Consider the following 16,793-nt stretch of genomic DNA (forward strand, 5'->3'; position numbering starts at 1 on the left):
CAAGGTACTGTGCCCCCCGATATGAGTGGTGTGCACACAGTACAGTCTGTATATATATAGAAAAAATAAATAAAAGCAGATTGATGTACCAGCCCTAAAAAGGGCTTTTTGGGGGTGCTGTCAGGATGCTGTCCTTATAGCAGGAGTGGACACAGAACACTGGCCTAGCTAATGATTTCAAAATTAAGTCAGCAGCAGCAGCACTCTCCTGCTCTAACTAACTCTGCAGCTTCAGAATGAATCTAAGGTGGATGCTGTCCTTGCTTATTTATAGGAGGTGGGAGGGTCTGGGAGGGAGGGTATGCTGATTGGCTGGAATGTGTCTGCTGACTGTGAGGTACAGGGTCAAAGTTTGCTCAATGATGATGTATAGGGGGCGGACCGAACATCGCATATGGCAAACACGAACAAGCGATGTTCGCCGGCGAATAGTTCGGGACATCTCTACTCCTGATCTCTCCCTGCCTGTGTGACAGAAGACTCGTCTGCTTTGTTTACATAAGCAGGCGGGTCTTCTGTCAGTTTCAGCGGCGATCTAATCACAGCGTAAGCATGTCTCCGGGGCATGCCGCCGGTTCTACGCGCACATAATCATGTAAATCTACGTGAATATGCTCAGCTGAGCCGCCCTGCCGCAGTAAATCTGCGTGGGGTTGGTCGGCAAGTGGTTAATATTATTGATATCGGATTTTGTTATAATAGGCATGGGACTTTTTTTGGACGACACACTTCGCGCCAATTGGTTTGCGCGATTGCAACGAGATTTGTTGCCCATCATCAATCGTGGCAGGATTGCACCATGTTTTTAAGTGCCATTGAAAAGAATGCCACCTAAACCCGCTGATGTGCGATTTGATATTTTAACAGTGCATTTTGAAATCACGGGCAGAATCATGGCGATTCCGCCTGTGATTCAATACGCCTATGTGTGAACGGAGCCTACATTTTGACTTTGAACCATTTTGTGCTAGGCTAGCAGATAATTGTATTGTTACTGTAGCGCAACCCACATATCTATATACTCATTTAGGATCTGTTTCAATAGGGCTTCATTCACACCTGAGCTCTGCATTTTTAAGCGATTTTTCAGGCGTTTCTATGTGCGTTTTTGAGCATTTGTGTACAGCGTTTTTAAAGAGTTTTTGAGCTTTGGCGTGTTTTTAATTAGCCAATACAGAAAAATATCATCTCTTTCATCATTTGTTGCTTTGTTTTTTAGCTTTTTCATTTTCTTGTATTTATTATTTATGCATTTTTTTCATTTTTTATTTTTTTTGTTAAGGGGTTAATGGCTCGTCATTGTACCTACTTTACCAATTCTTTTTTTTTTTTTTTTTTTAAAGTATTTCTAATTGGATGAAGTGTAGAGGAGAGGCAATTCAAAACATGGCTGAAAGAGGCTGGAGGAGATCAGCAACACTGAGATTAAAGAAAGGATGAAAAAAGATAGAATTTTGTAAAAAAAAAAAAAAGAAAAAGATGACAGATGTTTATTATATGCTTCAGCAAACCAAATGCCATCCATTCAGGGATTACATCAATTTACTGGATGATATTTAGTGTGCTATAGCTATACATATATATGTATATTATATAAAATATACTGCATAAATATATACATAAAAAGTATATATGTATATTATATAAAATATACTGCATAAATATATACATAAAATGTATATATTATATAAAATATACTGCATAAATATATACATAAAATGTATATATTATATAAAATATACTGCATAAATATATACATAAAAAGTATATATATATATATATATATATATATATATATATATACATATACATATACACACACACACAAATCAAATTATATATCTAATAATATATATATATATATATATATATATATACACACACACACACATATATATATATATATATATATATATATATATATATACATATATATATATATATATATATATATATATATATATATATACACATATATATATATATATATATATATATATATATATATATATATATATATATATATATATATATAAATATATATATATAATTAGATATGTAATTTGATATACTGTATACATATGTATATATACATATACATATACAGTATATATATATATATATATATATATATATATATATATATATATATATATATACTCACTGTCCACTTTATTGGGTACACCTGCTCAATTGCTTGGTAACACAAATTTCTAATCAGCCAATCACATGGCAGAAACTCGATGCATTTAGTCATCTAGACGTGGTGAAGATGACTTGCTAAAGTTCAAGCTGAGCCTCAGAATGGGGAAGAAAGGGGATTTCAGTGACTTTGAATGTGGCATGGTTTGTTGGTCCCAGATGGGCTGATCTGAGTATTTCAATAACTGCTGATCTACTGGGATTTTCACACACAACCATCTCTCAGGTTTACAGAGAATGGTGGGAAAAAGAGAAAATATCCAGTGAGCGGCAGTTGTGTGGAGGAAAATGCCTTGTTGATGTCAGAGGTCAGAGGAAAATGGGCAGACTGGTTCCAGATGATAGAAAGGCAACAGAAACTCAAATAATAATGCAACAAGGTATGCAGAATACCATCTTTGCTTGCACAACACATCGAACCTTGAAGCAGATGGGCTACAGCAGCAATAGACCACACTGGGTTCCACTCCTGTCAGCTAAGAACAGGAAACTGAGGCTACAAATCACACAGGGTCACCAAAATTGCACAATAGAAGATTGGAAAAACGTTGCCTGGTCTGATGAGTCTCGTATTCAGCTGCAACATTCAAATGGTAGGGTCAGAATTTGGTGTAAATAATAAACCATGGATCCATCCTGCCTTGTGTCACCGGTTCAGGCTGGTGGTGTAATGGTGTGGGGGATATTATCTTGGCACACTTTGGGTCCCTTAGTACCAAATAAGCATCGTTTAAACCCCACGGCCTACCTGAGTATTATTGCTGACCATGTCCATCCCTTTATGACTACAGTGTACCCATCTTCTGATGGCTCCTTCCAGCAGGATAATGCACCATGTCACAAAGCTCCAATCATCTCACCACTGGTTTCTTCACCATGACAATGAGGTCACTGTCCTCCAATGGCCTCCACGGTCACCACATCTCATCCAATAGAGCACCTTTGGGATGTGGTGGAACGGGAGATTCCCATCATGGATGTGCAGCCGACAAATCTGCAGCAACTGCGAGATGCTATCATGTCACTATGGAGCAAATTCTTTCCAACAGCTTGTTGGATCTATGCCACGAAGAATGAAGGCAGTTCTGAAGGCAAAGGGGGCTCCAACCGGTACTAGCAAGGTGTACCTAATAAAGTGTCCGGTGAGTGTATATATCAATAATAAACAATTGGCAATACTGAATACGCCGTTTTTCATCCTCATTTCCATCCCAGGGCTGCTGATCTGCATACAGCTACTTCTTGTTTACTGCATTGGCTGCACATGAAATCACAGGGCCAGCTTCCTGATAGGGACAAGGGTGGACCAGCCTGTGCAATGTGTGTCGGTACAGCAACATCTAGTTTACATTGGAAACCCGTGTGACAGGGTGACAACGCAGATGAGCAATTGAGAAATAGGGACAGTGTGTTGTCACCCTACAACAGGAAGAGTCTGAACAAGCACTGTGGTGGGAGGATTACCAGGGATTATTTAAAATGACAGCTGCAGTTTTAGTGATCGGATTAAAACGTTTTTAAAGTGGTAGTAAACCCCACCTGGTCATTGTTTCCTACATTTAACCCTATAAAAAAGCTTAATTGTAGGTAAAATTAATACCTCCTATATGTGCACCGTTTAGGAGATATTCACCCTGGGTGCAGCCGCTGACATCACCGGCGAATGCGTTCTGAAGGCTTGGCATATCTTGCCTGAACTTCAGGGCTACTGGGTGCATGCAAGGGAGTGACGTCATCGCGTCAGGGAGTGACGTCATCGCGTCATGGAGTGACGTCATCGCGTCAGGGAGTGACGTCATCGCGTCACTCCCAGGGGAAGATGTCAGCTCTCTCAGCGGTGACAGCACACCGTGGGAGGGCTTTGTATTAAGCTAAGTATCCTATAATGTGCTAGTATGCGATGCATACTTTTTATTTTTTTTAAACAGCCACAGTATACAACCGCTTTAAATTTCTATGATTCTTTGGGTGGTCATGGAGTCATTTATTTTTCATGATTGCAGAAAAGCAAACTAGCTGGAATTCACTTTACCTCCTGGATTCACCTGGTGAAGATGCTGTGATTGGTCAATGGGATCTGATCCTTCATGAGCTGCAATCACCTCCATGGGGTCTGATCCTACATGAGCCATGGGCACCTCCATTGGGTCTGGTCCTTCATTAGCTGTGTTCACCTTTATGGGGTCTGGTTCTACATGAGCTGTGGTAACCTCCATTGGGTCTGGTTCTACATGAGCTGTGGTCATCTTCATGGGGTCTGATCCTACATGAGCCGTGGCCACCTCCATGGGGTCTTGTCCTACATGAGCTGCAGTCACCTAAATGGGGTCTGGTCCTTCATGAGCTGTGGTAACCTCCATTGGGTCTGGTTCTACATGAGCTGTGGCCACCTACATGGCGTCTGGCTCTACATGAGCCTTGGTCACCTACATGGATTCTGGCTCTACATGTGCCTTGGTCACCTCCATATGGTCTGGTTCTACATGAGCTGTGGTCACCCCTTGGGGTCTGGTTCTACATGAGCTGTGGTCATCTTCATGGGGTCTGATCCTTCATGAGCCATGGTCACCTCCATGGGGTCTTGTCCTACATGAGCTGCAGTCACCTAAATGGGGTCTGGTTCTCCATGAGCTGTGGTAACCTCCATTGGGTCTGGTTCTACATGAGCTGTGGTCACCTCCATGGGGTCTGGTCCTACATAAGCTGTGGCCACCTACATGGCGTCTGGCTCTACATGAGCCTTGGTCACCTACATGGAGTCTGGCTCTACATGTGCCTTGGTCACCTCCATGGGGTCTGGTCCTCCATGAGCTGTGGTCACCTCCATGGGGTCTGGTTCTACATGAGCCATGGTCACCTCCATGGGGTCTTGTCCTACATGAGCCATGGTCACCTCCATGGGGTCTTGTCCTACATGAGCTGTGGTCACCTACATGGGGTCTGGTTCTACATGAGCCTTGGTCACCTACATTGGGTCTGATCCTACATGAGCTGTGGTCACCTACATTGGGTCTGGTTCTACGTGAGCCTTGGTCACCTCCATATGGTCTGGTTCTACATAGGTTGGGGTCACCTCCTTGGGGTCTGGTTCTACATGAGCCTTGGTCACCCACATTGGGTCTGATCCTACATAAGCTGTGGTCACCTTCATGGGGTCTGATCCTACATGAGCTGCAACCAGATGTTTTATCAACATCATTGATCAGGTTCCATCATTGCCATGGACTCCCATGGTACTTGACTAGTGGAGGCAGCTGAGGACATGGGGCCAGGTCCCTCAATCCAAACAGTTGCTTGGGGGTGGGATGGTTTATGTTTAGCCAATGGGGGAGATGGTGGAGGTTCTGCAGAAACCTCCATTGTTGGCATATCATGGGAAATACAAAAAAGATTGGAATATATTTCCAAAATGTTCTTCTCTTCCTAACAGCGGTGTCTGCCGGTGACCCACATACATTAGATCATCTCCGAACATAGCCGGAGCAGAGCACCGTCATCTAATGTCTTTAGACGTTCTACATTTTGCTGAATATTTCTAAATGCAAGATAATCCGTTTTAGCCGTCTCTACGAAAAGTGTCTGAATGACTGAAAAGGAGTTTATTTATCCAATCATGCAAGGGGAAAAAAAATCCAGTTTTCTTTTTCTCCATAACCATGATTAGGTATTCAAAGTGAACGTCGCTTCACCGTCAATCTGACCTCCGACCTTCCCTTCAGTCTGACACAGTTGTAGCGGCTCCTCTTCTGTACTGAAATTGCTTTCTGATTTCACTGCATACCGTGAGCTTCTTAAAATTTGCTTCAGAAGCAAGTCAGAAAGAGCCAGCCACTTTCCTTGGCTGGAGGATGTCCAGCATCATCTAGCCCTTTCCACTCCAGCCTGATCGTCCCTGGCTTTCAATTATTGCATTTTCAGTTCTTTCAATCATGGAGTCTCTGCATCACATGTGGGTGTTACTTAAGTCGGTCTGCATGCTATAACAGCCCACACCTCCAGACTGACACCCACCCATCAAGGCCTTTCGACATTTGCATAAGTCCTCCAAAGTGCCACCCAATGCTTGCACCAGGGCTGGGGGGGTTCTTAAAGCTGTTGTATCCCCCCCCCCCCCCAAAAAAAAAAAAAAAAAAATCCCTGCAGGACAATGGCATAATGTGCTAGTATGCACTGCGTTATGTTAAATGGAAAATTGCGCGGTCGTGCGACGCTGTACCCAAATACAATTGATGTCCTTTTTTTCCCACAAAATAGAGCTTTCTTTTGGTGGTGCGGTTTTTAGATTTGGCGCTATAAACCAAAAAAGAATTTTGAAAAAACACCAATGTATTTCTACTTTCTGCTATAAAACATGCCCAATAAAAAAAATTAAAAAATCTATTTTTTTTTATCACTCTAGGCCAATTTATATTCTGCTACATATTTTTGTTAAAAAAAAATCCCAAAAAGCGTATAATAATTGGTTTGCGCAAAAGTTATAGCATTTACAAACTACGGGATAGATTTATGGACTTTTTATTTTTTACATTTTTTTTTAGCGGGACTGTGACATTGCGGCGGACACATCTCACACTAAGTGACACTTTTTGGGGACCAGTGACAATAATACAATGATCAGTGCTAAATAATATGCACTGTTACTGTATAAATGACACTGGCAGGGAAAGGGTTAACACTGGGGGTGATCAAGGGGTTAAATTTGTTCCCTAGATGTGCTTACTAACTGTGCGGGGGGGGGGGTGGATTGAATAGAGGAAGAGAGAGAGATCGGTGATTCAGCTTAGCTGAGTCACACGATCTTTCCCTGCCTCTCTGACAGGAGAGCCGTCTTACATTGTTTACATACCAGACGGCTCTCCTGTCAGTTTCCCTGAAGATCGTGGGAGGCCGGCGGCGATCAAGCCCGCTCCTCCCGCGGTCTGCCTCCCAATGTGTCTAACTACAGTGGGAGCACGACTCCGGCGCCACCAAAACCGCATGCACACAATCACGTAGATGTACGTGATTATGCGCAGCCGAGCCGCCCTGCCTCTGTAAATCTGCATGGGGCAGTCAGAAAGTGGTTAAAAAAAGCCCTTACTGACCTCTGTAGCTGCAGGCACTGTAAAGCAATTCGTCCTTGAAGGTCATTAAAATGACACTCTGGTTGGTAGTTGTCTCCACGGTCGGGATAAGGGGTGGGCAAGAGGGAGCAGCTGCCCTAAGCAACGTTATTATGAGGGTGCCCCTTCACTATGGATCAGATCAGTGGCTGGCAACAGGTGGGGCTGCAGCTTCATGTCTGCTCTGATAGTGCTCCAACATGTCCACTCTCCCTTTATCTCACTCTGGAATCCATTCATCCAGTATAAGCACACATCATCTGCTTCCCCACCTAGTGTGCCTGATCTTTCTTTGCATTAGAAACCTATAAAGTCACTGTCGGGAGGGGAGAGCAGGGTAAACCGAGCGGCTAAAAGTCAAAGTACTTCTATTGAAAAATGTGATTATAAATTACTCCATAGTGCTTACAGCTACAGAGGTCAGTGAGAGCTTATTTTTAATGCTTATTACAAGGCAGGAACAAGGGGTGGGCAAGAGGGAGGTTGCCCTGGGCACTGAGTCATCTTGTGAGGTGGAAGGGGGGTGGCACCGCAAGGAAGTTTGGGGAAGGGGAATTGTGTTGGGAAGGGGGATGGCAGAGGGTAAGAATTGTTCTAGGAGGAGAAATTTGGGCGAAAGTGCTGGAAGTAGTAATTTAGGGGCATTTGTGTTGGGATGGGTGATGGGAGAAGAGGATTTGTGGTGGGGGAGGGGATTTAGGGAGGTTTGTGCTAAAAGAGGTGATATGTTGTGTGTGTGTGTGTGTGTGGGGGGGGGGGGGGGGCTATTTGTGCTTGTAAGGATGACTAAGGAGTATTTGTGCTAGGAAGGTAAATATGGGAGGGAGGAGTATTTGTGCTAGTAGGGGGCATGGGGGGAGGGGGATTTGTGCTGGATGGTGGTATTTGGAAGGGGGAGGAGAGGATTTGTACTCAGAGGGGAAATTTGAGGGGTAGAAGATTTGTGCTAGGAGGGGTGTTTTTATTTTTCTTTTTTTTTCCTCTTTTTTTTTTGCAAAGGGGGTGCATTTGTGTTATCGGGGATTTGGGGGACAAATATTTTTGATGGGAGTAGTGATTTTAGCAGGGGGTGGATTTGTACTGGAAGGAGGGGGAATTATGCATACAGATTAGTGATCAATTTTAGGGGGGGGAATTTTTGCTGACGCATAATGCTCATTCATCTTGGGGAGGGGGGACACACATTTTGACATGTTGACCCTGGGCTCTAGATGACCTTGTTTCTCTCTCTCTCTCTCTCCAGCCCCCTAGAGGTATAGATGTGTATGACATCTGCTCTACCATGGTCACTATACTCCACAATAAAGACTTTATTTCATACTACAGGATCTAACTTGTTTTTGTATTCAGTGCCTCCTGCCTACACCTTCCATAGAAGATAATGGCAGTACCATTGTGCTACAGAATGGTCATTGAATAGTTGAATAAACATACACGACTTAACTAGTTAAACATGTACTTGTATAATTATGCCCTAGGTCAACCCTTTGTAACCTTTTTACCTCAGAGCAACCCTTAAAAAGAAATGTAGGTCTCAGGGATTCTTTGCTAAAACAAATTTAATGGTAGCCAGTCAGTGGGAAGAATACTCCTTACATTGGTGGTCAGTGAGGAGCATGCCCCTTACATTGGGGGTTAATAAGAAGAATGCTCCTTACATTGGTGATCAGTGGAAAGAATGTTCCTTACATTTTTGGTCAATGTATATATTGGGGGTCAGATAGAAGAATGCTCCTTACACTGGCGGTCATTGGGAGGAATGCCCCTTACATTGGTAATCAGCAGGAAGAATGTTCTTTACATTTGTGGTCAGTGGGAAGAATGCTTTACATTGGGGATCAGATAGGAAATGCTCCCTCAATTGATGGTCAGTGGGAAGAATGTCTCCTTACATTGGAGGTCATTTGGAAGAATGCTCCTTACATTGGAGGCAAGTGGGAAGAATGGTCCTTACATTGGTGGTCAGTAAGAAGAATGCTCCTTACATTGGTGATCAGTGGGAAGAATGTCCCTTACATTGGTGGTCAGTGAGGAGCATGCCCCTTACATTGGGGGTTAATAAGAAGAATGCTCCTTACATTGGTGATCAGTGGAAAGAATGTTCCTTACATTTTTGGTCAATGGGAAGAATGCTCCTTACATTGGGGGTCAGATAGAAGAATGATCCTTACACTGGTGGTCATTGGGAGGAATGCCCCTTACATTGGTAATCAGCGGGAAGAATGTTCTTTACATTTGTGGTCAGTGGGAAGAATGCTTTACATTGGGGATCAGATAGGAAATGCTCCCTCAATTGATGGTCAGTGGGAAGAATGCTCCTTACATTGGTGATCAGTAGGAAGAATGCTCCTTACATTGGTGGTCAGTAGGAAGAATGCCCCTTACATTGGTGATCAGTGGGAAGAATGCTCCTTACATTGGTGATCAGTGGGAAGAATGCTCCTTACATTGGTGGTCAGTGGGAAGAATGCTCCTTACATTGGTGGTCAGTAGGAAGAATGCCCCTTACATTGGTGATCAGTGGGAAGAATGCCCCTTACATTGGTGGTCAGTGGGAAGAATGCTCCTTACATTGGTGGTCAGTGGGAAGAATGCTCCTTACATTGGTGATCAGTGGGAAGAATGCTCCTTACATTGGTGGTCAGTGGGAAGAATGCTCCTTACATTGGTGATCAGTGGGAAGAATGCTCCTCCTTACATTGGTGATCAGTGAGAAGATTGATTCTTGCATTGGCGATCACTTAGAAGAATGCTCATTACATTGGTGGTCAGTTGGATAAATGCCTCATACATTGATGGTTAGTGGTAAAAATGCCCCTTACATTGGTGGTCAATGGGAAGAATGTCCTCTTTACAGTCGTGGCCAAGTGGTGTTGATCCCAGAACTACGTAGGCACCATCAAATGGGGGGGTGGGGGGGGGGGGTCAATCAGCCACAGCTCAAGGAACCCCTAGCCGCCCCTGGAAAAACACTGGTTGAGAATGGCTGCCCTAGGTAGAGATCCTGAATGCCAACCTTATCACATGGGGCAGAGATCACTATGGGATGAGAAAATCATTGTCAGCCACTGCTATTTGAAATTCTCCCTAGGTCTACACAGCTATTTGATCTTTTCACAACCCTGCTAATGCCTTGGGGTAGATCTTTCATCTGGTCACAGGTAGGACAATACCTAATTAAAATGTAGGGGGGGATACACCCAATATTGTCCTGAGCATCAAACCGCCAGACCTGTCACAATATTTCCATTTGACGGACATAATTTCTACGTTGCACCTAGAGGGAATTCATCTTACAGACATGGACCAGTAAAAGATTGGGATAATTCATTAACAATAAATACCCCCCCCCTCCTTTTTTTTTTTTACTTCTTCCTCCATTATTTTTCTTTTCCCCTTTTTTTTCTCTCTTTCTTTTTTACATTTTTATATAACATAAATTTTATATATTATCCCATGATTGATACTGATTGACATATTTATACTGGAGGTATAATTTTAGTATAAATACTGAATTCCATCTTTTTAATTTGTGATATGTGTGTCTGTGTTTGAAAAGAAAATTTTTTTTTTTAAATCAATAAAATAAAAAAAATAAAAAAAAAAAAAAATATATATATATATATATATATGAAAGAGAAATCATCATACCTGAACAAAAATTCTCAGATCAAGCTGCCATTTTCTAACACTTGAAGCAGTGATGATGAATGCACTCAGCTCTATCTGTGTGTGTCAACACTAACGCCAAATTACTTTGCATTTTATTTTTATTTTTTAAAATTTGCTTCAATTTCTTGGATTTTCATGGTTGGAACATCTGAGTTGTATCAGGTGTGTCTGACTCTTATTAAGGTGTTAAGTGGTAATCGGTTTGGCCGCACTGCTTCCGAATACCAGACTATCCTTCTGTGGCTACGTGATATGAATAGGATGACCAGTCAATGGCTGACCAATCTCTGCAAACAAATACATATCTATCAATTTGTCAATTATCAATCAAAAGAAATATTGTTTTTGAATTTACATTGAACTCCACACTGAATGATTCCCTACTGTCAGCACCACATATCTGCATGAATCATGCCAAGGAATGCTCGTTTGTATATAATTATTACCAATGATGCTCCAATTTTTCTTGTCGCAAGAAATAAAACAGGGAGTATACAGTTACATATAGGCAATCCATAAAAGCTAATAGCAGAGATTCCAATCATGATAATTGATCAATATATCTGGTACAACGAAAATACAACAAAAGTTGGGAAGCTCTTGCCATTTCTCCATTGCGAGATCCAAATGTAGTTTTGGAACTAAAACGTGTTAAAGAGTGTGTGAAAGAGAGGGATGGGGTTAGGAGGTTAGGGTTAAAGTTGGGGTTTAGGGTTAGGAGGTAGCGCTAGATTTAGGGATTAGGGTAGAGAAAGAGAGAGAGAGGGTTAGGTGGTTAGGGTTAGAGTTCAGGGATAGGGTAAGAGATGATTTAGGTTTAGGAGGTAGCGCTAGATTTAGGGATTAGGGTAGAGAAACAGAGAGAGGGTTAGGTGGTTATGGTTAGAGTTCGGGGATAGGGTAAGGGTTGGTTTAGGGTTAGGGGGTAGGGCTAGATTTAGGGATTAGGGTAGAGAAACAGAGAGAGGGTTGGTGGTTAAGGTTGGAGTTCGGGGATAGGGTAAGGGTTGGTTGAGGGTTAGGGGGTAGGGCTAGATTTAGGGATTAGGGTAGAGAAACAGAGAGAGGGTTAGGTGGTTAAGGCTAGATTTCGGGGATAGGGTAAGGGTTGATTTAGGGTTAGGGGGTAGGGCTAGATTTAGGGATTAGGGTAGAGAAACAGAGAGAGGGTTAGGTGGTTAAGGTTAGAGTTTGGGGATAGGGTAAGGGTTGATTTAGGGTTAGGGGTAGGGCTAGATTTAGGGATTAGGGTAGAGAAAGAGAGAGAGGGTTAGGTGGTAATGGCATTGTTTGGGTGGAGAGAGAGAGGGGGTTAGGGTGTTAGAGTACGGTTTGAGTTAGGTTTAGGAGGTAGGGTTAGATTTAAAGGTTAGACAGAGTTTGTGATTGGGTAGAGAAATACAGAGAAAGAGAAAGGGTTAGGGTAAGAGTTAAGGGTTAGGGTAGGGTGGGATAAGGAAGAAAACGTCAGAGGGGGAGGGGTTAAAAGTAGGAGCTATGGTAGAGTTTGGGTTAGGGTGGAGAGAAAGAGGGTTAGAGTTAAGGGTTACAGTAAGGCTTGGGTTAAGGTTGGGGGTAGGGTTAGACTTGGGGGTTAGGATTGATTTAGAGTTTGTAGAGTTTGGGTATGGGTGGAGAGGGAGAGTTGGGGTTAGGTTAGGATTTGGATGGGGGGGTGGGATTAGGATTTAGGTTAGGGTGGGGGTGAGGGGTATGGTTTGGTTAGGATTTGGGTTAGGGTAGAGATGGGGGGTGGGGTTAGGTTAGTATTTCAGTTAGGGTAGAGGGGGGTTAGGGTTAGGTTAGGATTTGGGTTAGGATGGGGGGTTAAGTTTAGGATTTGGGTTAGGGTGGGGGTGAGGGATAAGGTTAGGTTAGGATTTGGGTTATAGTAGTGAGGGGGGTTAAGGTTAGGTTAGGTTTTGGGTTAGGGTAGAGATGGGGGGTTAGGCTAGTATTCGGATTAGGGTAGAGGGGGGTGGGTTATAATTTGGGTTAGGGCAGAGGGGGGAGAGGGAGGGGTTGGGTTAGGTTATTATTTGAGTTATGGTAGAGGGGAGAGTTATGGTTAGGTTATGATTTGGGTTAGGGCAGAGGGGGAGGGGGGGGGGAGGGAAGGGTTGGGTTAGGTTAGTATTTGAGTTATGACCGGGTAGTTAATGACCGGGTAGTATAGGCTTTGACTCATAATAACCATTTGCCTGTTATAAACATTTAACAAAACTGAAACCCTCATAATCCTTCTTTAAAATATTTCTAAACCCAAAAACAAAAATGTAATATATTGCAGCTCACCATCCTTAGATGTAGCGGCTGCATTCATTTTATGTTTTCTTAGGCTAAGAACATGTTCTGAAATACAGAAAATACCGGCGGATCCTGACAGAAATTCAGTGTCCTTCTAACTTCCTGTGCACTGTGAACTCAAACAATGTTAACAGCTTTCCCAGTTATCTTCTGTAAACTACAATACATCAACCCTCTGGGTAATGAGGAGAAAGACGGAGATGGTTGCTGTCCAAATCAGGGAAGCAGCCCAGGGTGACAACACTGCTCTTTCACAGCTGCAGTACAATGAGTACGTGTTGTCCCCCTAGGACAGGAAGTGTGTTGCTGGCAGGGTCATCAAGTGAAAAAAATAAGTAAAAAAAAAAAAAAATCTAGGAAAAAAATAAAATAAAACTAATGAAGCCATCACATCTAAGGACTGGTAAGCTGCAATATTTAATTAATTTAATAATAATTGTATAATAATAATCATTATTATTTAAACAACTTAATATTTTAATATATTGTTTAACATTATTTATAATAATATTTAAAGTTTTTAATAATGTAATTTTTTTTTTCTTGAGTTTAGATACACCTTAAGAAAGGGGAACCAGTCTCTCTACTGCAAGTATTCTGAATGTATTGATACAAACTTTGCAGCATGACTAATCTACAGCTACACATTTATATATATATATATATATATATATATATATTTTTTTTTATTTATTGATGTATACTTTACTACTATATATATGTAATATATATATATATATATATATATATATATATATATATATATATATATATATATATATATATATATATATATATATTGGTGAATACTACTATATATATTATATATTTATATATATACAGTATATATATATATATGTATATAATTTATTAATTTATTTATTTATTGATGTATACCGTACTACTATATATATATATATATATATATATATATATATATATATATATATATATATTTTTTTTATTTATTGGTGAATACCATACTACTATATATATTAAACATATATATTTATTTATTCATGTATACCGTACTATATATATGTATATATATATTTGTATATTTTTTTTATTTATTGATGTATACTTTACTACTATATATATATATATATATATATATATATATATATATATATATATATACATACATACATATATATATATTTATTGGTGAATACCATACTACTATATATATTATACATATATATATTTATTTATTGATGTATACCGTACTACTATATATATATTTTATTTTTTATTTTTTTCCTTGTTTTTTTGTTTGTTTTTTGTTTGTTTTTTGTTTATTTTCCAGCATACATGAAAATGGAACACAATTAACTTTTTTACACATTATCCGAAAAACAGATGAGTATATGTTAATATGGGATAAGGGGAGATACCAACCCCCCCCCCCCCCCTGCTTTTTCCCTCTCAGATGACTACAGACCAGCCATATACATCACAAGCTGTGATCAAATAGATGTAAAAAAAATGAATCGATAGATCAAAGGCAATCCGTCCAACCAAAAATAATGCAACGCTCAAAAAAATAAATTTCAATCGATTCTGCGATCCCGTCCTACCCCACCGGCCATATTGCATTAGTCCGTACGTGATTCCCATCAACAATCACATCACTGTAGCAAAACAGTGCGGTGGAATCTGCAAAAAAAAAAAAAACGCTTTGCACTTTGCTACATAGGAAATAAACATTCGGCACCTTTGCAAGCGTTTGCGTTCACCTATAACTGCAGCGTTATGTATTTCTACAGAGCGGATGTCTTTAAAACCTTTCAGTTGCTTGAGAAAAGATGTTGTTTGTGCTACAGAACATAATAAACACAGCGGCTCGCTTTGATAGTAACCTTGCACTTTTTTTTTAAATTAACGAGATAATGAGCAACGTGCGACACATGGCAACCCGTTAGCAGCTACGACGGCGCAACTATACACTTTGCACATCATTCCCTCATATTGTAAAGCGCTGCACAAACTGTCGACGCTATATAAATCCTGTATAATAATAATAATAATAATCATTGTTGCTTTTTGCTATCTTATTAATTAAGCACCACCTTGCCTGAATGTATTGCATTTATTTTTTTTAATGCATGCCGAACAGACCACTGCATCGCCGCCCATGCCAAACAGCACTCAATACAACGTAGCAGGTTCAATACTCACCGGAATCTTTCAAACTGCAACAGGATAGGCGACTAGCATCACAGCCTTAAAAAAAATATCTCAAGTTAGCGGCAGCATTGGCGTCCGTCTAATAAGAGACCAGCATCCGTAATTCTTCTCTTTTACTCAGAGGATGTGATCGGAATACACAATCTTGCTTTAGAATTTTCTTTTTTTTTTTTTTAAATGCACAGCGTCTTCCCAGGAATTAATTCAGTCCCAAGCATCTGTAACTTTGAATCGGAAGGGCGAAGGGTGGAATTCCAAAGAAAAAAGAAAAGATGAATAATACTGATGCAAAATCCAGAGCAGCTTTTTTTTTTCTTCTTTTTTTTTTCTTTTTTTTCTTTTTGCTTAAAGGGTGCCTTTGCACTCAGGGAATTGCTGAAGCCTGCTCTGTATCACTAGACAAAGCAGAGCTAAGCAAGCAGGTCTGTGTTAAGAGGAGGAGACCGCATTACAGAGGAGAGGGAGAGAAAAAAAAGAAAAATGTGGTGTAGCCAATCGCCTCTGCGCAGGCAGCCTGATAAATATTCATGCCGTTCGCTTGACCAATTGGGGGGCTGGGCGGTATTAAAATCACGCTCTTAAATCAAACTGAGTCATTCAGGTCTGTAGAGGGGACATGGTTGCAGGGCTGGCAGTGTTGGTGCGTCGTAGCACTGCAGTGTGATGGTAATAGTGAGCGCTCGCGCTGGTCGCAGATTTTTTATTGACGTTCGCATACTGTTGTCTTACTCCAGGCTGCGTCACGTGATATTATTGCAGGGTTCTGGAGACGAAGACATTCGCTCTGACCTTAACAGAAAAAGCTCAATAATATCAATAGACCTGCGACAAATGTATAGAAATGTATAGAATGTAACAAAGGTATAGAATGTAACAAAGGTATACTTCTGGATGTAAAAAAAAAAAATTATAATTTGCATGCAACAAATAGATACTTTTAGATGTAACAAATAAATATTTACAGGTAACAAATAGATACTTTTAGATGTAACAAATATTTACAGGTAACAAATAGATACTTTAAGATGTAACAAATAAATATTTACAGGTAACAAATAGATACTTTAAGATGTAACAAATAAATATTTACAGGTAACAAATAGATACTTTTAGATGTAACAAATAAATATTTACATGTAACAAATAAATATTTACATGTAACAAATAGATACTTTTAGGCTACGTTCAAGTGTGGGCGTAGCGGATTGCGGGCAGAATCACCGTGATTCTGCCCGCGATCCAGAAACCATTGCAAATTGCGGGACGCCTGTGCATTGCCCATGATTTGCAATGGCACCCCAAACGCTGTGCGATGTTGCC

General features: G+C 40.7%; 1 protein-coding gene across 1 annotated transcript in view; it reads right to left on the reverse strand.

Annotated features, from left to right (window-relative positions):
* Nucleotides 1–15,765, reverse strand: part of ADCYAP1R1 (ADCYAP receptor type I) — a 419,514-nt gene extending 403,749 nt beyond the window's left edge. The window contains exon 1 of the mRNA XM_082258031.1: nt 15,465–15,765. The gene's annotated coding sequence lies outside the window, so the exon portion shown is untranslated. The remainder of the gene's footprint in view (nt 1–15,464) is intronic.
* Nucleotides 15,766–16,793: the final 1,028 nt, after the last annotated feature.

The sequence above is a fragment of the Pelophylax lessonae genome (genome assembly GCF_965119305.1).
Source record: "Pelophylax lessonae genome assembly, chromosome: 5".
Taxonomy (NCBI): domain Eukaryota; kingdom Metazoa; phylum Chordata; class Amphibia; order Anura; family Ranidae; genus Pelophylax; species Pelophylax lessonae.